The 24,442-nt window shown below is 54.2% G+C and overlaps 1 long non-coding RNA gene across 1 annotated transcript in view; it reads right to left on the minus strand.

Moving 5' to 3' along the window:
- Positions 1-4,351: 4,351 nt before the first annotated feature.
- LOC142908328 (uncharacterized) overlaps positions 4,352-24,442 on the minus strand; it is a 65,280-nt gene continuing 45,189 nt past the window's right edge. The window contains exon 5 of the long non-coding RNA XR_012931693.1: positions 4,352-4,457. This is a non-coding gene — a long non-coding RNA (uncharacterized LOC142908328). The remainder of the gene's footprint in view (positions 4,458-24,442) is intronic.

Genomic DNA, 24,442 nt, shown 5'->3' on the forward strand with positions numbered 1-24,442 from the left:
ATCACAACGTCATCACAATGTCATCACAACGTCACGTCACAACGTCACGTCACCACGTCGTCACAACGTCGTCACAACGTCGTCACAACGTCATCACAACGTCGTCACAACGTCATCACAACGTCGTCACAACGTCGTCACAACGTCGTCACAACGTCATCACAACGTCATCACAACGTCACGTCACAACGTCATCACAACGTCATCACAACGTCACGTCACAACGTCATCACAACGTCATCACAACGTCATAACAACATCACGTCAAAACGTCATCACAACGTCATAACAACGTCACGTCATAACGTCATCACAACGTCATCACAACGTCACGTCACAACGTCATCACAACGTCATCACAACGTCACGTCACAACGTCACAACGTCATCACAACGTCATCACAACGTCATCAGAACGTCATAACAACGTCACGTCACAACGTCATCACAACGTCATAACAACGTCACGTCACGTCATCACAACGTCATCACAACGTCACGTCACAACGTCATCACAACGTCATCACGTCACGTCACGTCACGTCACAACGTCATCACAACGTCATCACAACGTCATCACAACGTCATCACGTCACAACGTCATCACAACGTCATCACAACGTCATCACAACGTCGTCACAACGTCATTACAACGTCATCACAACGTCATCACAACGTCACGTCACAACGTCATCACAACGTCATCACGTCATCACAACGTCACGTTACAACGTCATCACAACGTTGTCACAACGTCATCACAACGTCATCACAATGTCACGTCACAACGTCACGTCACAACGTCACATCACAACGTCATCACAACGTCATGTCACAACGTCACATCACAACGTCACGTCACAACGTCATCACAACGTCATCACAACGTCACGTCACAACGTCATCACAACGTCATCACAACGTCATCACAACGTCATCACAACGTCACGTCACAACGTCATCACAACGTTGTCACAACGTCATCACAACGTCATCACAACGTCACGTCACAACGTCACGTCACAACGTCACGTCACAACGTCATCACAACGTCACGTCACAACGTCACATCACAACGTCACGTCACAACGTCACGTCACGTCATCACAACGTCATCACAACGTCATCACAACGTCATCACAACGTCGTCACAACGTCATCACAACGTCATCACAACGTCGTCACAACGTCATCACAACGTCATCACAACGTCATCACCACGTCATCACAACGTCATCACAACGTCACGTCACAATGTCATCACAACGTCACGTCACATCACAACGTCATCACAACGTCAAGTCACAACGTCACGTCACAACGTCACGTCACAACGTCACATCACAACGTCACGTCATCACAACGTCACATCACGTTATCACAACGTCGTCACAACGTCATCACAACGTCATCACAACGTCACATCACAACGTCACATCACAACGTCACGTCACAACGTCACGTCACAACGTCATCACAACCTTTACATCACAACATCACGTCACAACGTCATCACAACGTCACGTCACAACGTCACATCACAACGTCACGTCACAACGTCACGTCACAACGTCACGTCACAACGTCATCACAACGTCACATCACAACGTCACATCACAACGTCACGTCACAACGTCACGTCACAACGTCATCACAACCTTTACATCACAACGTCACGTCACAACGTCATCACAACGTCACGTCACAACGTCACATCACAACGTCACATCACAACGTCACGTCACAACGTCACGTCACAACGTCATCACAACGTCACATCACGTCACCACAACGTCATCACAACGTCATCACGTCGTCACAACGTCGTCACAACGTCATCACAACGTCGTCACAACGTCACGTCACAACGTCACGTCACAACGCCGTCAAAACGTCATCACAACGTCGTCACAACGTCACATCACAACGTCACGTCACAACGTCACGTCACAACGTCACGTCACAACGTCATCACAACGTCACGTCACAACGTCATCACAACGTCATCACAACGTCACGTCACAACGTCATCACAACGTCATCACAACGTCACATCACAACGTCACATCACAACGTCACGTCACAACGTCATCACAACGCCACATCACAACGTCATCACAACGTCATCACAACGTCACGTCACAACGTCACATCACAACGTCACGTCACAACGTCACGTTACAACGTCATCACAACGTCATCACAACGTCACATCACAACGTCACATCACAACCTCATGTCACAACGTCATCACAACGTCACATCACAACGTCACGTCACAACGTCACGTCACAACGTCAGCACAACGTCATCACAACGTCATCACAACGTCACGTCACAACATCATCACAGCGTCACCACAACGTCACATCACAACGTCACGTCACAACGTCACATCACAACGTCATCACGTCATCACGACGTCACGTCACAACGTCACCACAACGTCACATCACAACGTCACATCATGTCAACACGTCACCACAACGTCAACACATCACATCACAACGTCACATCACAACGTCACATCACGTCACCACAACGTCATCACAACGTCATCACGTCATCACAACGTCGTCACAACGCCGTCACAATGTCATCACAACGTCATCACAACGCCATCACAACGTCATCACAACGTCACAACGTCATCACAACGTCATCACAACGTCATCACAACGTCACATCACAACGTCATCACGTTACTTCACAATGTCACATCACAATGTCATCAGAACGTCACATCACAACGTCACATCACAACGTCACATCACAACGTCATCACGTCATCACGACGTCACATCACAACGTCACCACAACGTCACATCACAACGTCACATCATGTCAACACAACGTCACCACAACGTCAACACGTCACATCACAACGTCACATCACAACGTCACATCACGTCACCACAACGTCATCACAACGTCATCACGTCATCACAACGTCGTCACAACGCCGTCACAATGTCATCACAACGTCATCACAACGCCATCACAACGTCATCACAACGTCATCACAACGTCATCACAACGTCATCACGTTACTTCACAATGTCACATCACAATGTCATCAGAACGTCACATCACAACGTCACATCACAACGTCACATCACAACGTCATCACGTCATCACGACGTCACATCACAACGTCACATCACAACGACATCACGTCATCACAACGTCAACACGTCATCACGTCACATCACAACATCACATCACAACGTCACATCACAACGTCACATCACAACGTCATCACAACGTCATCACGTCATCACAACGTCACATCACAACGTCATCACGTTACTTCACAACGTCACATCACGTCACCACAACGTCATCACAACGTCATCACAACGTCACATCACAACGTCACATCACAACGTCACATCACAACGTCACATCACGTCACCACAACGTCATCAAAACGTCATCACAACGTCACATCACCACGTCATCACAACGTCATCACGTCACCCCCTGCCTGTGGAGTCACATGGGGGCCCCTCCCCTTGCCTCCCCCCCCATTAGCCCCCCCCTTAGCCCCCCCCGCTCCTTACCCCCCCCACCCACACCTTAGCCCCCCCCCTTAGCCCCCCCCCACTCCTTACCCCCCCCACCCACACCTTAGCCCCCCCACTCCTTAGCCCCCCTCAACCCACCCCCCTGGCCCCCCTCAACCCCCCCTACCCCCCCCACCCACTCCTTAGCCCCCCCCTCCTTACCCCCCACCCACTTCTTACCCCCCCCCTTAGCCCGCCCGGCTCCTTACCCCCCCCTTAGCCCCCCCCCCTTAGCCCCCCCCCCTTAGCCCCCCCCCCTTAGCCCCCCCCCCTTAGCCCCCCCCCCTTAGCCCCCCCCCCTTAGCCCCCCCCCCTTAGCCCCCCCCCCTTAGCCCCCCCCCCTTAGCCCCCCCCCCTTAGCCCCCCCCCCTTAGCCCCCCCCCCTTAGCCCCCCCCCTTAGCCCCCCCCCCTTAGCCCCCCCCCTTAGCCCCCCCCCTTAGCCCCCCCCCTTAGCCCCCCCCCCTTAGCCCCCCCCCCCTTAGCCCCCCCCCCTTAGCCCCCCCCCTTAGCCCCCCCCCCTTAGCCCCCCCCCCCTTAGCCCCCCCCTTAGCCCCCCCTTAGCCCCCCCCCCTTAGCCCCCCCCCCTTAGCCCCCCCCCTTAGCCCCCCCCCTTAGCCCCCCCCCTTAGCCCCCCCCCCTTAGCCCCCCCTTAGCCCCCCCCCCCTTAGCCCCCCCCTTAGCCCCCCCCCTTAGCCCCCCCCCTTAGCCCCCCCCCCTTAGCCCCCCCCCTTAGCCCCCCCTTAGCCCCCCCCTTAGCCCCCCCTTAGCCCCCCCCCCCCCCCCACCTGGGAGACCCTCTCGAGCTGAGCCCGGCCCTGGCTGAGCTCCGAGTGGACCTGGAGAAGTTTCTCCTTCAGACGGCGATTCTCCTCCAGCTGATCCTCAAACAGCTGGGGAGAGGGCGGGGGGGCAGTGGTGAGGAAGTGGTGAGGCAGTGGTGAGGCAGTGGTGAGGCAGTGGTGAGTCAGTGTGGTGAGGCAGTGGTGAGGCAGTGGTGAGGCTGTGTGGTGAGTGTGTGGTGAGTGTGTGGGTGTCTGTGTGGTGAGGCAGTGGTGAGTCTGTGTGGTGAGTCTGTGTGGTGAGGCTGTGTGGTGAGTGTGTGGTGAGTGTGTGGGTGTCTGTGTGGTGAGGCAGTGGTGAGTCTGTGGTGAGTCTGTGTGGTGAGGCTGTGTGGTGAGGCAGTGGTGAGGCAGTGGTGAGTCTGTGGGTGTCTGTGTGGTGAGTCTGTGGGTGTCTGTGTGGTGAGTCTGTGGGTCTCTGTGGGTCTCTGTGTGGTGAGTCTGTGGGTCTCTGTGTGGTGAGTCTGTGGGTCTCTGTGTGGTGAGTCTGTGGGTCTCTGTGTGGTGAGACTGTGGGTCTCGGTGTGGTGAGTCTGTGGGTCTCTGTGGGTCTCTGTGTGGTGAGTCTGTGGGTCTCTGTGTGGTGAGTCTGTGGGTCTCTGTGTGGTGAGTCTGTGGGTCTCTGTGTGGTGAGTCTGTGGGTCTCTGTGTGGTGAGTCTGTGGGTCTCTGTGTGGTGAGACTGTGGGTCTCGGTGTGGTGAGTCTGTGGGTCTCTGTGTGGTGAGTCTATGTGTCTCTGTGTGGTGAGTCTATGGGTCTCTGTGTGGTGAGTCTATGGGTCTCTGTGTGGTGAGTCTATGGGTCTCTGTGTGGTGAGTCTATGGGTCTCTGTGTGGTGAGTCTGTGGGTCTCTGTGTGGTGAGTCTGTGGGTCTCTGTGTGGTGAGTCTATGGGTCTCTGTGTGGTGAGTCTATGGGTCTCTGTGTGATGAGTCTGTGGGTCTCTGTGTGGTGAGTCTGTGGGTCTCTGTGTGGTGAGTCTGTGGGTCTCTGTGTGGTGAGTCTATGGGTCTCTGTGTGATGAGTCTGTGGGTCTCTGTATGGTGAGTCTATGGGTCTCTGTGTGATGAGTCTGTGGGTCTCTGTGTGGTGAGTCTGTGTGGGTCTCTGTGTGATGAGTCTGTGGGTCTCTGTGTGGTGAGTCTGTGGGTCTCTGTGTGGTGAGTCTGTGGGTCTCTGTGTGGTGAGTCTATGGGTCTCTGTGTGATGAGTCTGTGGGTCTCTGTATGGTGAGTCTATGGGTCTCTGTGTGATGAGTCTGTGGGTCTCTGTGTGGTGAGTCTGTGTGGGTCTCTGTGTGATGAGTCTGTGGGTCTCTGTGTGGTGAGTCTATGGGTCTCTGTGTGGTGAGTCTGTGGGTCTCTGTGTGGTGAGTCTATGGGTCTCTGTGTGATGAGTCTGTGGGTCTCTGTATGGTGAGTCTATGGGTCTCTGTGTGATGAGTCTGTGGGTCTCTGTGTGGTGAGTCTGTGGGTGTCTGTGTGGTGAGTCTATGGGTCTCTGTGTGCTGAGTCTATGGGTCTCTGTGTGGTGAGTCTATGGGTCTCTGTGTGGTTAGTCTATGGGTCTCTGTGTGGTGAGTCTGTGTGTCTCTGTGTGGTGAGTCTGTGGGTCTCTGTGTGGTGAGTCTGTGGGTCTCTGTGTGGTGAGTCTGTGGGTCTCTGTGTGGTGAGTCTGTGGGTCTCTGTGTGGTGAGTCTATGGGTCTCTGTGTGGTGAGTCTGTGGGTCTCTGTGTGGTGAGTCTGTGGGTCTCTGTGTGGTGAGTCTATGGGTCTCTGTGTGGTGAGTCTATGGGTCTCTGTGTGATGAGTCTGTGGGTCTCTGTGTGGTGAGTCTGTGGGTCTCTGTGTGATGAGTCTGTGGGTCTCTGTGTGGTGAGTCTGTGGGTCTCTGTGTGGTGAGTCTGTGGGTCTCTGTGTGGTGAGTCTATGGGTCTCTGTGTGATGAGTCTGTGGGTCTCTGTATGGTGAGTCTATGGGTCTCTGTGTGATGAGTCTGTGGGTCTCTGTGTGGTGAGTCTGTGTGGGTCTCTGTGTGATGAGTCTGTGGGTCTCTGTGTGGTGAGTCTGTGGGTCTCTATGTGGTGAGTCTGTGGGTCTCTGTGTGGTGAGTCTGTGGGTCTCTGTGTGGTGAGTCTATGGGTCTCTGTGTGATGAGTCTGTGGGTCTCTGTATGGTGAGTCTATGGGTCTCTGTGTGATGAGTCTGTGGGTCTCTGTGTGGTGAGGCAGTGGTGAGACTGTGTGGTGAGGCAGTGGTGAGTGTGTGGTGAGGCTGTGTGGTGAGGCAGTGGTGAGGCAGTGGTGAGGCAGTGGTGAGGCTGTGTGGTGAGTGTGTGGTGAGTGTGTGGGTGTCTGTGTGGTGAGGCAGTGGTGAGTCTGTGGTGAGTCTGTGTGGTGAGGCTGTGTGGTGAGGCAGTGGTGAGGCAGTGGTGAGTCTGTGGGTGTCTGTGTGGTGAGTCTGTGGGTGTCTGTGTGGTGAGTCTGTGGGTCTCTGTGGGTCTCTGTGTGGTGAGTCTGTGGGTCTCTGTGTGGTGAGTCTGTGGGTCTCTGTGTGGTGAGTCTGTGGGTCTCGGTGTGGTGAGTCTGTGGGTCTCTGTGTGGTGAGTCTGTGGGTTTCTGTGTGGTGAGTCTGTGGGTTTCTGTGTGGTGAGTCTGTGGGTCTCTGTGTGGTGAGACTGTGGGTCTCGGTGTGGTGAGTCTATGTGTCTCTGTGTGGTGAGTCTGTGGGTCTCTGTGTGGTGAGTCTGTGGGTCTCTGTGTGGCGAGTCTATGGGTCTCTGTGTGGTGAGTCTATGGGTCTCTGTGTGGTGAGTCTATGGGTCTCTGTGTGGTGAGTCTATGGGTATCTGTGTGGCGAGTCTGTGGGTCTCTGTGTGGTGAGTCTATGTGTCTCTGTGTGGTGAGTCTATGGGTCTCTGTGTGGTGAGTCTATGGGTCTCTGTGTGGTGAGTCTATGGGTCTCTGTGTGGTGAGTCTATGGGTCTCTGTGTGGTGAGTCTGTGGGTCTCTGTGTGGTGAGTCTGTGGGTCTCTGTGTGGTGAGTCTATGGGTCTCTGTGTGGTGAGTCTATGGGTCTCTGTGTGATGAGTCTGTGGGTCTCTGTGTGGTGAGTCTGTGGGTCTCTGTGTGATGAGTCTGTGGGTCTCTGTGTGGTGAGTCTGTGGGTCTCTGTGTGGTGAGTCTGTGGGTCTCTGTGTGGTGAGTCTATGGGTCTCTGTGTGATGAGTCTGTGGGTCTCTGTATGGTGAGTCTATGGGTCTCTGTGTGATGAGTCTGTGGGTCTCTGTGTGGTGAGTCTGTGTGGGTCTCTGTGTGATGAGTCTGTGGGTCTCTGTGTGGTGAGTCTGTGGGTCTCTGTGTGGTGAGTCTGTGGGTCTCTGTGTGGTGAGTCTATGGGTCTCTGTGTGATGAGTCTGTGGGTCTCTGTATGGTGAGTCTATGGGTCTCTGTGTGATGAGTCTGTGGGTCTCTGTGTGGTGAGTCTGTGTGGGTCTCTGTGTGATGAGTCTGTGGGTCTCTGTGTGGTGAGTCTATGGGTCTCTGTGTGGTGAGTCTGTGGGTCTCTGTGTGGTGAGTCTATGGGTCTCTGTGTGATGAGTCTGTGGGTCTCTGTATGGTGAGTCTATGGGTCTCTGTGTGATGAGTCTGTGGGTCTCTGTGTGGTGAGTCTGTGGGTGTCTGTGTGGTGAGTCTATGGGTCTCTGTGTGCTGAGTCTATGGGTCTCTGTGTGGTGAGTCTATGGGTCTCTGTGTGGTTAGTCTATGGGTCTCTGTGTGGTGAGTCTGTGTGTCTCTGTGTGGTGAGTCTGTGGGTCTCTGTGTGGTGAGTCTGTGGGTCTCTGTGTGGTGAGTCTGTGGGTCTCTGTGTGGTGAGTCTGTGGGTCTCTGTGTGGTGAGTCTATGGGTCTCTGTGTGGTGAGTCTGTGGGTCTCTGTGTGGTGAGTCTGTGGGTCTCTGTGTGGTGAGTCTATGGGTCTCTGTGTGGTGAGTCTATGGGTCTCTGTGTGATGAGTCTGTGGGTCTCTGTGTGGTGAGTCTGTGGGTCTCTGTGTGATGAGTCTGTGGGTCTCTGTGTGGTGAGTCTGTGGGTCTCTGTGTGGTGAGTCTGTGGGTCTCTGTGTGGTGAGTCTATGGGTCTCTGTGTGATGAGTCTGTGGGTCTCTGTATGGTGAGTCTATGGGTCTCTGTGTGATGAGTCTGTGGGTCTCTGTGTGGTGAGTCTGTGTGGGTCTCTGTGTGATGAGTCTGTGGGTCTCTGTGTGGTGAGTCTGTGGGTCTCTGTGTGGTGAGTCTGTGGGTCTCTGTGTGGTGAGTCTATGGGTCTCTGTGTGATGAGTCTGTGGGTCTCTGTATGGTGAGTCTATGGGTCTCTGTGTGATGAGTCTGTGGGTCTCTGTGTGGTGAGTCTGTGTGGGTCTCTGTGTGATGAGTCTGTGGGTCTCTGTGTGGTGAGTCTATGGGTCTCTGTGTGGTGAGTCTGTGGGTCTCTGTGTGGTGAGTCTATGGGTCTCTGTGTGATGAGTCTGTGGGTCTCTGTATGGTGAGTCTATGGGTCTCTGTGTGATGAGTCTGTGGGTCTCTGTGTGGTGAGTCTGTGGGTGTCTGTGTGGTGAGTCTATGGGTCTCTGTGTGCTGAGTCTATGGGTCTCTGTGTGGTGAGTCTATGGGTCTCTGTGTGGTTAGTCTATGGGTCTCTGTGTGGTGAGTCTGTGTGTCTCTGTGTGGTGAGTCTGTGGGTCTCTGTGTGGTGAGTCTGTGGGTCTCTGTGTGGTGAGTCTGTGGGTCTCTGTGTGGTGAGTCTGTGGGTCTCTGTGTGGTGAGTCTGTGGGTCTCTGTGTGGTGAGTCTGTGGGTCTCTGTGTGGTGAGTCTGTGGGTCTCTGTGTGGTGAGTCTATGGGTCTCTGTGTGATGAGTCTGTGGGTCTCTGTATGGTGAGTCTATGGGTCTCTGTGTGATGAGTCTGTGGGTCTCTGTGTGGTGAGTCTGTGTGGGTCTCTGTGTGATGAGTCTGTGGGTCTCTGTGTGGTGAGTCTGTGGGTCTCTGTGTGGTGAGTCTGTGGGTCTCTGTGTGGTGAGTCTATGGGTCTCTGTGTGATGAGTCTGTGGGTCTCTGTATGGTGAGTCTATGGGTCTCTGTGTGATGAGTCTGTGGGTCTCTGTGTGGTGAGTCTGTGTGGGTCTCTGTGTGATGAGTCTGTGGGTCTCTGTGTGGTGAGTCTATGGGTCTCTTTGTGGTGAGTCTGTGGGTCTCTGTGTGGTGAGTCTATGGGTCTCTGTGTGATGAGTCTGTGGGTCTCTGTATGGTGAGTCTATGGGTCTCTGTGTGATAAGTCTGTGGGTCTCTGTGTGGTGAGTCTGTGGGTGTCTGTGTGGTGAGTCTATGGGTCTCTGTGTGCTGAGTCTATGGGTCTCTGTGTGGTGAGTCTATGGGTCTCTGTGTGGTTAGTCTATGGGTCTCTGTGTGGTGAGTCTGTGTGTCTCTGTGTGGTGAGTCTGTGGGTCTCTGTGTGGTGAGTCTGTGGGTCTCTGTGTGGTGAGTCTGTGGGTCTCTGTGTGGTGAGTCTGTGGGTCTCTGTGTGGTGAGTCTGTGGGTCTCTGTGTGGTGAGTCTGTGGGTCTCTGTGTGGTGAGTCTGTGGGTCTCTGTGTGGTGAGTCTGTGGGTCTCTGTGTGGTGAGTCTGTGGGTCTCTGTGTGGTGAGTCTGTGGGTCTCTGTGTGGTGAGTCTGTGGGTCTCTGTGTGGTGAGTCTGTGGGTCTCTGTGTGGTGAGTCTATGGGTCTCTGTGTGGTGAGTCTGTGGGTCTCTGTGTGGTGAGTCTGTGAGTCTCTGTGTGGTGAGTCTGTGGGTCTCTGTGTGGTGAGTCTGTGGGTCTCTGTGTGGTGAGTCTGTGAGTGACTCTGTGTGATGAGTCTGTGGGTCTCTGTGTGGTGAGTCTGTGGGTCTCTGTGTGGTGAGTCTGTGGGTCTCTGTGTGGTGAGTCTGTGGGTCTCTGTGTGGTGAGTCTGTGGGTCTCTGTGTGTGAGTCTGTGGGTCTCTGTGTGGTGAGTCTGTGGGTCTCTGTGTGGTGAGTCTGTGGGTCTCTGTGTGGTGAGTCTGTGGGTCTCTGTGTGGTGAGTCTGTGGGTCTCTGTGTGGTGAGTCTATGGGTCTCTGTGTGGTGAGTCTGTGGGTCTCTGTGTGGTGAGTCTATGGGTCTCTGTGTGGTGAGTCTGTGGGTCTCTGTGTGGTGAGTCTGTGGGTCTCTGTGTGGTGAGTCTGTGGGTTTCTGTGTGGTGAGTCTGTGGGTGTCTGTGTGGTGAGTTTGTGGGTCTCTGTGTGGTGAGTCTGTGGGTCTCTGTGTGGTGAGTCTGTGGGTCTCTGTGTGGTGAGTTTGTGGGTCTCTGTGTGGTGAGTCTGTGGGTCTCTGTGTGGTGAGTCTATGGGTCTCTGTGTGGTGAGTCTGTGGGTCTCTGTGTGGTGAGTCTGTGTGTCTCTGTGTGGTGAGTCTATGGGTCTCTGTGTGGTGAGTCTGTGGGTGTCTGTGTGGTGAGTCTATGGTGAGTCTGTGGGTCTCTGTGTGGTGAGTCTGTGGGTCTCTGTGTGGTGAGTCTGTGGGTCTCTGTGTGGTGAGTCTGTGGGTTTCTGTGTGGTGAGTCTGTGGGTGTCTGTGTGGTGAGTTTGTGGGTCTCTGTGTGGTGAGTCTGTGGGTCTCTGTGTGGTGAGTCTGTGGGTCTCTGTGTGGTGAGTTTGTGGGTCTCTGTGTGGTGAGTCTATGGGTCTCTGTGTGGTGAGTCTATGGGTCTCTGTGTGGTGAGTCTGTGGGTCTCTGTGTGGTGAGTCTGTGTGTCTCTGTGTGGTGAGTCTATGGGTCTCTGTGTGGTGAGTCTGTGGGTGTCTGTGTGGTGAGTCTATGGTGAGTCTGTGGGTCTCTGTGTGGTGAGTCTGTCGGTCTCTGTGTGGTGAGTCTGTGGGTCTCTGTGTGGTGAGTCTGTGGGTCTCTATGTGGTGAGTCTGTGTGTCTTTGTGTGGTGAGTCTGTGGGTCTCTGTGTGGTGAGTCTGTGGGTCTCTGTGTGGTGAGTCTGTGTGTCTCTGTGTGGTGAGTCTGTGGGTCTCTGTGTGGTGAGTCTGTGGGTCTCTGTGTGGTGAGTCTGTGGGTCTCTGTGTGGTGAGTCTGTGGGTCTCTGTGTGGTGAGTTTGTGGTTCTCTGTGTGGTGAGTCTGTGTGTCTCTGTGTGGTGAGTCTGTGGGTCTCTGTGTGGTGAGTCTGTGGGTCTCTGTGTGGTGAGTCTGTGGGTCTCTGTGTGGTGAGTCTGTGGGTCTCTGTGTGGTGAGACTGTGGGTCTCTGTGTGGTGAGTCTGTGAGTCTCTGTGTGGTGAGTCTGTGGGACTCTGTGTGGTGAGTCTATGGGTCTCTGTGTGGTGAGTCTATGGGTCTCTGTGTGGTTAGTCTATGGGTCTCTGTGTGGTGAGTCTGTGGGTCTCTGTGTGGTTAGTCTATGGGTCTCTGTGTGGTGAGTCTGTGTGTCTCTGTGTGGTGAGTCTGTGGGTCTCTGTGTGGTGAGTCTGTGGGTCTCTGTGTGGTGAGTCTGTGGGTCTCTGTGTGGTGAGTCTATGGGTCTCTGTGTGGTGAGTCTGTGGGTCTCCGTGTGGTGAGTCTATGGGTCTCTGTGTGGTGAGTCTATGGGTCTCTGTGTGGTGAGTCTGTGGGTCTCTGTGTGGTTAGTCTATAGGTCTCTGTGTGGTGAGTCTGTGTGTCTCTGTGTGGTGAGTCTGTGGGTCTCTGTGTGGTGAGTCTGTGTGTCTCTGTGTGGTGAGTCTATGGGTCTCTGTGTGGTGAGTCTGTGGGTGTCTGTGTGGTGAGTCTATGGTGAGTCTGTGGGTCTCTGTGTGGTGAGTCTGTGGGTCTCTGTGTGGTGAGTCTATGGGTCTCTGTGTGGTGAGTCTGTGGGTCTCTGTGTGGTGAGTTTGTGGGTCTCTGTGTGGTGAGTCTGTGGGTCTCTGTGTGGTGAGTCTGTGGGTCTTTGTGTGATGAGTCTGTGGGTCTCTGTGTGGTGAGTCTGTGGGTCTCTGTGTGGTGAGCCTGTGGGTCTCTGTGTGGTGAGTCTGTGGGTTTCTGTGTGGTGAGTCTGTGGGTCTCTGTGTGCTGAGTCTGTGGGTTTCTGTGTGGTGAGTCTGTGGGTCTCTGTGTGGTGAGTCTATGGGTCTCTGTGTGGTGAGTCTATGGGTCTCTGTGTGGTGAGTCTATGGGTCTCTGTGTGGTGAGTCTGTGGGTCTCTGTGTGGTGAGTCTATGGGTCTCTGTGTGGTGAGTCTGTGGGTCTCTGTGTGGTGAGTCTATGGGTCTCTGTGTGGTGAGTCTGTGGGTCTCTGTGTGGTGAGTCTATGGGTCTCTGTGTGGTGAGTCTGTGGGTCTCTGTGTGGTGAGTCTGTGGGTCTCTGTGTGGTGAGTCTGTGGGTTTCTGTGTGGTGAGTCTGTGGGTGTCTGTGTGGTGAGTTTGTGGGTCTCTGTGTGGTGAGTCTGTGGGTCTCTGTGTGCTGAGTCTATGGGTCTCTGTGTGGTGAGTCTATGGGTCTCTGTGTGGTTAGTCTATGGGTCTCTGTGTGGTGAGTCTGTGTGTCTCTGTGTGGTGAGTCTGTGGGTCTCTGTGTGGTGAGTCTGTGGGTCTCTGTGTGGTGAGTCTGTGGGTCTCTGTGTGGTGAGTCTGTGGGTCTCTGTGTGGTGAGTCTGTGGGTCTCTGTGTGGTGAGTCTGTGGGTCTCTGTGTGGTGAGTCTGTGGGTCTCTGTGTGGTGAGTCTGTGGGTCTCTGTGTGGTGAGTCTGTGGGTCTCTGTGTGGTGAGTCTGTGGGTCTCTGTGTGGTGAGTCTGTGGGTCTCTGTGTGGTGAGTCTGTGGGTCTCTGTGTGGTGAGTCTATGGGTCTCTGTGTGGTGAGTCTGTGGGTCTCTGTGTGGTGAGTCTGTGAGTCTCTGTGTGGTGAGTCTGTGGGTCTCTGTGTGGTGAGTCTGTGGGTCTCTGTGTGGTGAGTCTGTGAGTGACTCTGTGTGATGAGTCTGTGGGTCTCTGTGTGGTGAGTCTGTGGGTCTCTGTGTGGTGAGTCTGTGGGTCTCTGTGTGGTGAGTCTGTGGGTCTCTGTGTGGTGAGTCTGTGGGTCTCTGTGTGTGAGTCTGTGGGTCTCTGTGTGGTGAGTCTGTGGGTCTCTGTGTGGTGAGTCTGTGGGTCTCTGTGTGGTGAGTCTGTGGGTCTCTGTGTGGTGAGTCTGTGGGTCTCTGTGTGGTGAGTCTATGGGTCTCTGTGTGGTGAGTCTGTGGGTCTCTGTGTGGTGAGTCTATGGGTCTCTGTGTGGTGAGTCTGTGGGTCTCTGTGTGGTGAGTCTGTGGGTCTCTGTGTGGTGAGTCTGTGGGTTTCTGTGTGGTGAGTCTGTGGGTGTCTGTGTGGTGAGTTTGTGGGTCTCTGTGTGGTGAGTCTGTGGGTCTCTGTGTGGTGAGTCTGTGGGTCTCTGTGTGGTGAGTTTGTGGGTCTCTGTGTGGTGAGTCTGTGGGTCTCTGTGTGGTGAGTCTATGGGTCTCTGTGTGGTGAGTCTGTGGGTCTCTGTGTGGTGAGTCTGTGTGTCTCTGTGTGGTGAGTCTATGGGTCTCTGTGTGGTGAGTCTGTGGGTGTCTGTGTGGTGAGTCTATGGTGAGTCTGTGGGTCTCTGTGTGGTGAGTCTGTGGGTCTCTGTGTGGTGAGTCTGTGGGTCTCTGTGTGGTGAGTCTGTGGGTTTCTGTGTGGTGAGTCTGTGGGTGTCTGTGTGGTGAGTTTGTGGGTCTCTGTGTGGTGAGTCTGTGGGTCTCTGTGTGGTGAGTCTGTGGGTCTCTGTGTGGTGAGTTTGTGGGTCTCTGTGTGGTGAGTCTATGGGTCTCTGTGTGGTGAGTCTATGGGTCTCTGTGTGGTGAGTCTGTGGGTCTCTGTGTGGTGAGTCTGTGTGTCTCTGTGTGGTGAGTCTATGGGTCTCTGTGTGGTGAGTCTGTGGGTGTCTGTGTGGTGAGTCTATGGTGAGTCTGTGGGTCTCTGTGTGGTGAGTCTGTCGGTCTCTGTGTGGTGAGTCTGTGGGTCTCTGTGTGGTGAGTCTGTGGGTCTCTATGTGGTGAGTCTGTGTGTCTTTGTGTGGTGAGTCTGTGGGTCTCTGTGTGGTGAGTCTGTGGGTCTCTGTGTGGTGAGTCTGTGTGTCTCTGTGTGGTGAGTCTGTGGGTCTCTGTGTGGTGAGTCTGTGGGTCTCTGTGTGGTGAGTCTGTGGGTCTCTGTGTGGTGAGTCTGTGGGTCTCTGTGTGGTGAGTTTGTGGTTCTCTGTGTGGTGAGTCTGTGTGTCTCTGTGTGGTGAGTCTGTGGGTCTCTGTGTGGTGAGTCTGTGGGTCTCTGTGTGGTGAGTCTGTGGGTCTCTGTGTGGTGAGTCTGTGGGTCTCTGTGTGGTGAGACTGTGGGTCTCTGTGTGGTGAGTCTGTGAGTCTCTGTGTGGTGAGTCTGTGGGACTCTGTGTGGTGAGTCTATGGGTCTCTGTGTGGTGAGTCTATGGGTCTCTGTGTGGTTAGTCTATGGGTCTCTGTGTGGTGAGTCTGTGGGTCTCTGTGTGGTTAGTCTATGGGTCTCTGTGTGGTGAGTCTGTGTGTCTCTGTGTGGTGAGTCTGTGGGTCTCTGTGTGGTGAGTCTGTGGGTCTCTGTGTGGTGAGTCTGTGGGTCTCTGTGTGGTGAGTCTATGGGTCTCTGTGTGGTGAGTCTGTGGGTCTCCGTGTGGTGAGTCTATGGGTCTCTGTGTGGTGAGTCTATGGGTCTCTGTGTGGTGAGTCTGTGGGTCTCTGTGTGGTTAGTCTATAGGTCTCTGTGTGGTGAGTCTGTGTGTCTCTGTGTGGTGAGTCTGTGGGTCTCTGTGTGGTGAGTCTGTGTGTCTCTGTGTGGTGAGTCTATGGGTCTCTGTGTGGTGAGTCTGTGGGTGTCTGTGTGGTGAGTCTATGGTGAGTCTGTGGGTCTCTGTGTGGTGAGTCTGTGGGTCTCTGTGTGGTGAGTCTATGGGTCTCTGTGTGGTGAGTCTGTGGGTCTCTGTGTGGTGAGTTTGTGGGTCTCTGTGTGGTGAGTCTGTGGGTCTCTGTGTGGTGAGTCTGTGGGTCTTTGTGTGATGAGTCTGTGGGTCTCTGTGTGGTGAGTCTGTGGGTCTCTGTGTGGTGAGCCTGTGGGTCTCTGTGTGGTGAGTCTGTGGGTTTCTGTGTGGTGAGTCTGTGGGTCTCTGTGTGCTGAGTCTGTGGGTTTCTGTGTGGTGAGTCTGTGGGTCTCTGTGTGGTGAGTCTATGGGTCTCTGTGTGGTGAGTCTATGGGTCTCTGTGTGGTGAGTCTATGGGTCTCTGTGTGGTGAGTCTGTGGGTCTCTGTGTGGTGAGTCTATGGGTCTCTGTGTGGTGAGTCTGTGGGTCTCTGTGTGGTGAGTCTATGGGTCTCTGTGTGGTGAGTCTGTGGGTCTCTGTGTGGTGAGTCTATGGGTCTCTGTGTGGTGAGTCTGTGGGTCTCTGTGTGGTGAGTCTGTGGGTCTCTGTGTGGTGAGTCTGTGGGTTTCTGTGTGGTGAGTCTGTGGGTGTCTGTGTGGTGAGTTTGTGGGTCTCTGTGTGGTGAGTCTGTGGGTCTCTGTGTGGTGAGTCTGTGGGTCTCTGTGTGGTGAGTTTGTGGGTCTCTGTGTGGTGAGTCTGTGGGTCTCTGTGTGGTGAGTCTATGGGTCTCTGTGTGGTGAGTCTGTGGGTCTCTGTGTGGTGAGTCTGTGTGTCTCTGTGTGGTGAGTCTATGGGTCTCTGTGTGGTGAGTCTGTGGGTGTCTGTGTGGTGAGTCTATGGTGAGTCTGTGGGTCTCTGTGTGGTGAGTCTGTGGGTCTCTGTGTGGTGAGTCTGTGGGTCTCTGTGTGGTGAGTCTGTGGGTCTCTATGTGGTGAGTCTGTGTGTCTTTGTGTGGTGAGTCTGTGGGTCTCTGTGTGGTGAGTCTGTGGGTCTCTGTGTGGTGAGTCTGTGTGTCTCTGTGTGGTGAGTCTGTGGGTCTCTGTGTGGTGAGTCTGTGGGTCTCTGTGTGGTGAGTCTGTGGGTCTCTGTGTGGTGAGTCTGTGGGTCTCTGTGTGGTGAGTCTGTGGGTCTCTGTGTGGTGAGTCTGTGGGTTTCTGTGTGGTGAGTCTGTGGGTGTCTGTGTGGTGAGTTTGTGGGTCTCTGTGTGGTGAGTCTGTGGGTCTCTGTGTGGTGAGTCTGTGGGTCTCTGTGTGGTGAGTTTGTGGGTCTCTGTGTGGTGAGTCTATGGGTCTCTGTGTGGTGAGTCTATGGGTCTCTGTGTGGTGAGTCTGCGGGTCTCTGTGTGGTGAGTCTGTGTGTCTCTGTGTGGTGAGTCTATGGGTCTCTGTGTGGTGAGTCTGTGGGTGTCTGTGTGGTGAGTCTATGGTGAGTCTGTGGGTCTCTGTGTGGTGAGTCTGTCGGTCTCTGTGTGGTGAGTCTGTGGGTCTCTGTGTGGTGAGTCTGTGGGTCTCTATGTGGTGAGTCTGTGTGTCTTTGTGTGGTGAGTCTGTGGGTCTCTGTGTGGTGAGTCTGTGGGTCTCTGTGTGGTGAGTCTGTGTGTCTCTGTGTGGTGAGTCTGTGGGTCTCTGTGTGGTGAGTCTGTGGGTCTCTGTGTGGTGAGTCTGTGGGTCTCTGTGTGGTGAGTCTGTGGGTCTCTGTGTGGTGAGTTTGTGGTTCTCTGTGTGGTGAGTCTGTGTGTCTCTGTGTGGTGAGTCTGTGGGTCTCTGTGTGGTGAGTCTGTGGGTCTCTGTGTGGTGAGTCTGTGGGTCTCTGTGTGGTGAGTCTGTGGGTCTCTGTGTGGTGAGACTGTGGGTCTCTGTGTGGTGAGTCTGTGAGTCTCTGTGTGGTGAGTCTGTGGGACTCTGTGTGGTGAGTCTATGGGTCTCTGTGTGGCTAGTCTATGGGTCTCTGTGTGGTGAGTCTGTGGGTCTCTGTGTGGTTAGTCTATGGGTCTCTGTGTGGTGAGTCTGTGTGTCTCTGTGTGGTGAGTCTGTGGGTCTCTGTGTGGTGAGTCTGTGGGTCTCTGTGTGGTGAGTCTGTGGGTCTCTGTGTGGTGAGTCTATGGGTCTCTGTGTGGTGAGTCTGTGGGTCTCCGTGTGGTGAGTCTATGGGTCTCTGTGTGGTGAGTCTATGGGTCTCTGTGTGGTGAGTCTGTGGGTCTCTGTGTGGTTAGTCTATGGGTCTCTGTGTGGTGAGTCTGTGTGTCTCTGTGTGGTGAGTCTGTGGGTCTCTGTGTGGTGAGTCTGTGTGTCTCTGTGTGGTGAGTCTATGGGTCTCTGTGTGGTGAGTCTGTGGGTGTCTGTGTGGTGAGTCTATGGTGAGTCTGTGGGTCTCTGTGTGGTGAGTCTGTGGGTCTCTGTGTGGTGAGTCTATGGGTCTCTGTGTGGTGAGTCTGTGGGTCTCTGTGTGGTGAGTTTGTGGGTCTCTGTGTGGTGAGTCTGTGGGTCTCTGTGTGGTGAGTCTGTGGGTCTTTGTGTGATGAGTCTGTGGGTCTCTGTGTGGTGAGTCTGTGGGTCTCTGTGTGGTGAGTCTGTGGGTCTCTGTGTGGTGAGTCTGTGGGTTTCTGTGTGGTGAGTCTGTGGGTCTCTGTGTGCTGAGTCTGTGGGTTTCTGTGTGGTGAGTCTGTGGGTCTCTGTGTGGTGAGTCTATGGGTCTCTGTGTGGTGAGTCTATGGGTCTCTGTGTGGTGAGTCTATGGGTCTCTGTGTGGTGAGTCTGTGGGTCTCTGTGTGGTGAGTCTATGGGTCTCTGTGTGGTGAGTCTGTGGGTCTCTGTGTGGTGAGTCTATGGGTCTCTGTGTGGTGAGTCTGTGGGTCTCTGTGTGGTGAGTCTATGGGTCTCTGTGTGGTGAGTCTGTGGGTCTCTGTGTGGTGAGTCTGTGGGTCTCTGTGTGGTGAGTCTGTGGGTTTCTGTGTGGTGAGTCTGTGGGTGTCTGTGTGGTGAGTTTGTGGGTCTTTGTGTGGTGAGTCTGTGGGTCTCTGTGTGGTGAGTCTGTGGGTCTCTGTGTGGTGAGTTTGTGGGTCTCTGTGTGGTGAGTCTGTGGGTCTCTGTGTGGTGAGTCTATGGGTCTCTGTGTGGTGAGTCTGTGGGTCTCTGTGTGGTGAGTCTGTGTGTCTCTGTGTGGTGAGTCTATGGGTCTCTGTGTGGTGAGTCTGTGGGTGTCTGTGTGGTGAGTCTATGGTGAGTCTGTGGGTCTCTGTGTGGTGAGTCTGTGGGTCTCTGTGTGGTGAGTCTGTGGGTCTCTGTGTGGTGAGTCTGTGGGTCTCTATGTGGTGAGTCTGTGTGTCTTTGTGTGGTGAGTCTGTGGGTCTCTGTGTAGTGAGTCTGTGGGTCTCTGTGTGGTGAGTCTGTGTGTCTCTGTGTGGTGAGTCTGTGGGTCTCTGTGTGGTGAGTCTGTGGGTCTCTGTGTGGTGAGTCTGTGGGTCTCTGTGTGGTGAGTCTGTGGGTCTCTGTGTGGTGAGTTTGTGGTTCTCTGTGTGGTGAGTCTGTGTGTCTCTGTGTGGTGAGTCTGTGGGTCTCTGTGTGGTGAGTCTGTGGGTCTCTGTGTGGTGAGTCTGTGGGTCTCTGTGTGGTGAGTCTGTGGGTCTCTGTGTGGTGAGACTGTGGGTCTCTGTGTGGTGAGTCTGTGAGTCTCTGTGTGGTGAGTCTGTGGGACTCTGTGTGGTGAGTCTATGGGTCTCTGTGTGGTGAGTCTATGGGTCTCTGTGTGGTTAGTCTATGGGTCTCTGTGTGGTGAGTCTGTGGGTCTCTGTGTGGTTAGTCTATGGGTCTCTGTGTGGTGAGTCTGTGTGTCTCTGTGTGGTGAGTCTGTGGGTCTCTGTGTGGTGAGTCTGTGGGTCTCTGTGTGGTGAGTCTGTGGGTCTCTGTGTGGTGAGTCTATGGGTCTCTGTGTGGTGAGTCTGTGGGTCTCCGTGTGGTGAGTCTATGGGTCTCTGTGTGGTGAGTCTATGGGTCTCTGTGTGGTGAGTCTGTGGGTCTCTGTGTGGTTAGTCTATGGGTCTCTGTGTGGTGAGTCTGTGTGTCTCTGTGTGGTGAGTCTGTGGGTCTCTGTGTGGTGAGTCTGTGTGTCTCTGTGTGGTGAGTCTATGGGTCTCTGTGTGGTGAGTCTGTGGGTGTCTGTGTGGTGAGTCTATGGTGAGTCTGTGGGTCTCTGTGTGGTGAGTCTGTGGGTCTCTGTGTGGTGAGTCTGTGGGTCTCTGTGTGGTGAGTCTGTGGGTCTCTGTGTGGTGAGTTTGTGGGTCTCTGTGTGGTGAGTCTGTGGGTCTCTGTGTGGTGAGTCTGTGTGTCTATGTGTGGTGAGTCTGTTGGTCTCTGTGTGGTGAGTCTGTGGGTCTCTGTGTGGTGAGTCTGTGGGTCTCTGTGTGGTGAGTCTGTGGGTTTCTGTGTGGTGAGTCTGTGGGTCTCTGTGTGCTGAGTCTGTGGGTCTCTGTGTGTTGAGTCTGTGCGTCTCTGTGTGGTGAGTCTGTGGGTCTCTGTGTGGTGAGTCTGTGGGTCTCTGTGTGGTGAGTCTGTGGTGAGTCTGTGTGGTGAGTCTGTGGTGAGTCTGTGGGTCTCTGTGTGGTGAGTCTGTGTGTCTCTGTGTGGTGAGTGCGTGGGTCTTTGTGTGGTGAGTCTGTGGGTCTCTGTGTGGTGAGTCTGTGGGTCTCTGTGTGGTGAGTCTGTGGGTCTCTGTGTGGTGAGTCTGTGGGTTTCTGTGTGGTGAGTCTGTGGGTCTCTGTGTGTCTCTCTATGTGTGTCTCTATGTGTCTCTGTGTGTCTCTGTGTGTGTGAGTCTGTGGGTCTCTATGTGGTGAGTCTGTTGGTCTCTATGTGTCTCTCTATGTGTGTCTCTATGTGTCTCTGTGTGTCTCTGTGTGTGAGTCTGTGTGTCTCTATGTGTGTGAGTCTGTGGGTCTCTATGTGTCTCTCTATGTGTGTCTCTATGTGTCTCTGTGTGTCTCTGTGTGGTGAGTCTATGGGTCTCTGTGTGGTGAGTCTGTGGGTCTCTGTGTGGTGAGTCTGTGTGTCTCTGTGTGGTGAGTCTATGGGTCTCTGTGTGGTGAGTCTGTGGGTGTCTGTGTGGTGAGTCTATGGTGAGTCTGTGGGTCTCTGTGTGGTGAGTCTGTGGGTCTCTGTGTGGTGAGTCTGTGGGTCTCTGTGTGGTGAGTCTGTGGGTTTCTGTGTGGTGAGTCTGTGGGTGTCTGTGTGGTGAGTTTGTGGGTCTCTGTGTGGTGAGTCTGTGGGTCTCTGTGTGGTGAGTCTGTGGGTCTCTGTGTGGTGAGTTTGTGGGTCTCTGTGTGGTGAGTCTATGGGTCTCTGTGTGGTGAGTCTATGGGTCTCTGTGTGGTGAGTCTGTGGGTCTCTGTGTGGTGAGTCTGTGTGTCTCTGTGTGGTGAGTCTATGGGTCTCTGTGTGGTGAGTCTGTGGGTGTCTGTGTGGTGAGTCTATGGTGAGTCTGTGGGTCTCTGTGTGGTGAGTCTGTCGGTCTCTGTGTGGTGAGTCTGTGGGTCTCTGTGTGGTGAGTCTGTGGGTCTCTATGTGGTGAGTCTGTGTGTCTTTGTGTGGTGAGTCTGTGGGTCTCTGTGTGGTGAGTCTGTGGGTCTCTGTGTGGTGAGTCTGTGTGTCTCTGTGTGGTGAGTCTGTGGGTCTCTGTGTGGTGAGTCTGTGGGTCTCTGTGTGGTGAGTCTGTGGGTCTCTGTGTGGTGAGTCTGTGGGTCTCTGTGTGGTGAGTTTGTGGTTCTCTGTGTGGTGAGTCTGTGTGTCTCTGTGTGGTGAGTCTGTGGGTCTCTGTGTGGTGAGTCTGTGGGTCTCTGTGTGGTGAGTCTGTGGGTCTCTGTGTGGTGAGTCTGTGGGTCTCTGTGTGGTGAGACTGTGGGTCTCTGTGTGGTGAGTCTGTGAGTCTCTGTGTGGTGAGTCTGTGGGACTCTGTGTGGTGAGTCTATGGGTCTCTGTGTGGTGAGTCTATGGGTCTCTGTGTGGTTAGTCTATGGGTCTCTGTGTGGTGAGTCTGTGGGTCTCTGTGTGGTTAGTCTATGGGTCTCTGTGTGGTGAGTCTGTGTGTCTCTGTGTGGTGAGTCTGTGGGTCTCTGTGTGGTGAGTCTGTGGGTCTCTGTGTGGTGAGTCTGTGGGTCTCTGTGTGGTGAGTCTATGGGTCTCTGTGTGGTGAGTCTGTGGGTCTCCGTGTGGTGAGTCTATGGGTCTCTGTGTGGTGAGTCTATGGGTCTCTGTGTGGTGAGTCTGTGGGTCTCTGTGTGGTTAGTCTATAGGTCTCTGTGTGGTGAGTCTGTGTGTCTCTGTGTGGTGAGTCTGTGGGTCTCTGTGTGGTGAGTCTGTGTGTCTCTGTGTGGTGAGTCTATGGGTCTCTGTGTGGTGAGTCTGTGGGTGTCTGTGTGGTGAGTCTATGGTGAGTCTGTGGGTCTCTGTGTGGTGAGTCTGTGGGTCTCTGTGTGGTGAGTCTATGGGTCTCTGTGTGGTGAGTCTGTGGGTCTCTGTGTGGTGAGTTTGTGGGTCTCTGTGTGGTGAGTCTGTGGGTCTCTGTGTGGTGAGTCTGTGGGTCTTTGTGTGATGAGTCTGTGGGTCTCTGTGTGGTGAGTCTGTGGGTCTCTGTGTGGTGAGCCTGTGGGTCTCTGTGTGGTGAGTCTGTGGGTTTCTGTGTGGTGAGTCTGTGGGTCTCTGTGTGCTGAGTCTGTGGGTTTCTGTGTGGTGAGTCTGTGGGTCTCTGTGTGGTGAGTCTATGGGTCTCTGTGTGGTGAGTCTATGGGTCTCTGTGTGGTGAGTCTATGGGTCTCTGTGTGGTGAGTCTGTGGGTCTCTGTGTGGTGAGTCTATGGGTCTCTGTGTGGTGAGTCTGTGGGTCTCTGTGTGGTGAGTCTATGGGTCTCTGTGTGGTGAGTCTGTGGGTCTCTGTGTGGTGAGTCTATGGGTCTCTGTGTGGTGAGTCTGTGGGTCTCTGTGTGGTGAGTCTGTGGGTCTCTGTGTGGTGAGTCTGTGGGTTTCTGTGTGGTGAGTCTGTGGGTCTCTGTGTGGTGAGTCTGTGGGTCTCTGTGTGGTGAGTCTGTGTGTCTCTGTGTGGTGAGTCTGTGGGTCTCTGTGTGGTGAGTCTGTGGGTCTCTGTGTGGTGAGTCTGTGGGTCTCTGTGTGGTGAGTCTGTGGGTCTCTGTGTGGTGAGTTTGTGGTTCTCTGTGTGGTGAGTCTGTGTGTCTCTGTGTGGTGAGTCTGTGGGTCTCTGTGTGGTGAGTCTGTGGGTCTCTGTGTGGTGAGTCTGTGGGTCTCTGTGTGGTGAGTCTGTGGGTCTCTGTGTGGTGAGACTGTGGGTCTCTGTGTGGTGAGTCTGTGAGTCTCTGTGTGGTGAGTCTGTGGGACTCTGTGTGGTGAGTCTATGGGTCTCTGTGTGGCTAGTCTATGGGTCTCTGTGTGGTGAGTCTGTGGGTCTCTGTGTGGTTAGTCTATGGGTCTCTGTGTGGTGAGTCTGTGTGTCTCTGTGTGGTGAGTCTGTGGGTCTCTGTGTGGTGAGTCTGTGGGTCTCTGTGTGGTGAGTCTGTGGGTCTCTGTGTGGTGAGTCTATGGGTCTCTGTGTGGTGAGTCTGTGGGTCTCCGTGTGGTGAGTCTATGGGTCTCTGTGTGGTGAGTCTATGGGTCTCTGTGTGGTGAGTCTGTGGGTCTCTGTGTGGTTAGTCTATGGGTCTCTGTGTGGTGAGTCTGTGTGTCTCTGTGTGGTGAGTCTGTGGGTCTCTGTGTGGTGAGTCTGTGTGTCTCTGTGTGGTGAGTCTATGGGTCTCTGTGTGGTGAGTCTGTGGGTGTCTGTGTGGTGAGTCTATGGTGAGTCTGTGGGTCTCTGTGTGGTGAGTCTGTGGGTCTCTGTGTGGTGAGTCTATGGGTCTCTGTGTGGTGAGTCTGTGGGTCTCTGTGTGGTGAGTTTGTGGGTCTCTGTGTGGTGAGTCTGTGGGTCTCTGTGTGGTGAGTCTGTGGGTCTTTGTGTGATGAGTCTGTGGGTCTCTGTGTGGTGAGTCTGTGGGTCTCTGTGTGGTGAGTCTGTGGGTCTCTGTGTGGTGAGTCTGTGGGTTTCTGTGTGGTGAGTCTGTGGGTCTCTGTGTGCTGAGTCTGTGGGTTTCTGTGTGGTGAGTCTGTGGGTCTCTGTGTGGTGAGTCTATGGGTCTCTGTGTGGTGAGTCTATGGGTCTCTGTGTGGTGAGTCTATGGGTCTCTGTGTGGTGAGTCTGTGGGTCTCTGTGTGGTGAGTCTATGGGTCTCTGTGTGGTGAGTCTGTGGGTCTCTGTGTGGTGAGTCTATGGGTCTCTGTGTGGTGAGTCTGTGGGTCTCTGTGTGGTGAGTCTATGGGTCTCTGTGTGGTGAGTCTGTGGGTCTCTGTGTGGTGAGTCTGTGGGTCTCTGTGTGGTGAGTCTGTGGGTTTCTGTGTGGTGAGTCTGTGGGTGTCTGTGTGGTGAGTTTGTGGGTCTTTGTGTGGTGAGTCTGTGGGTCTCTGTGTGGTGAGTCTGTGGGTCTCTGTGTGGTGAGTTTGTGGGTCTCTGTGTGGTGAGTCTGTGGGTCTCTGTGTGGTGAGTCTATGGGTCTCTGTGTGGTGAGTCTGTGGGTCTCTGTGTGGTGAGTCTGTGTGTCTCTGTGTGGTGAGTCTATGGGTCTCTGTGTGGTGAGTCTGTGGGTGTCTGTGTGGTGAGTCTATGGTGAGTCTGTGGGTCTCTGTGTGGTGAGTCTGTGGGTCTCTGTGTGGTGAGTCTGTGGGTCTCTGTGTGGTGAGTCTGTGGGTCTCTATGTGGTGAGTCTGTGTGTCTTTGTGTGGTGAGTCTGTGGGTCTCTGTGTAGTGAGTCTGTGGGTCTCTGTGTGGTGAGTCTGTGTGTCTCTGTGTGGTGAGTCTGTGGGTCTCTGTGTGGTGAGTCTGTGGGTCTCTGTGTGGTGAGTCTGTGGGTCTCTGTGTGGTGAGTCTGTGGGTCTCTGTGTGGTGAGTTTGTGGTTCTCTGTGTGGTGAGTCTGTGTGTCTCTGTGTGGTGAGTCTGTGGGTCTCTGTGTGGTGAGTCTGT

Source organism: Petromyzon marinus, assembly GCF_048934315.1.
Source record: "Petromyzon marinus isolate PM22_M1 ecotype Great Lakes invasive population chromosome 80 unlocalized genomic scaffold, UKy_Petmar_22M1.pri1.0 chr80_unloc.1, whole genome shotgun sequence".
NCBI lineage: Eukaryota > Metazoa > Chordata > Hyperoartia > Petromyzontiformes > Petromyzontidae > Petromyzon > Petromyzon marinus.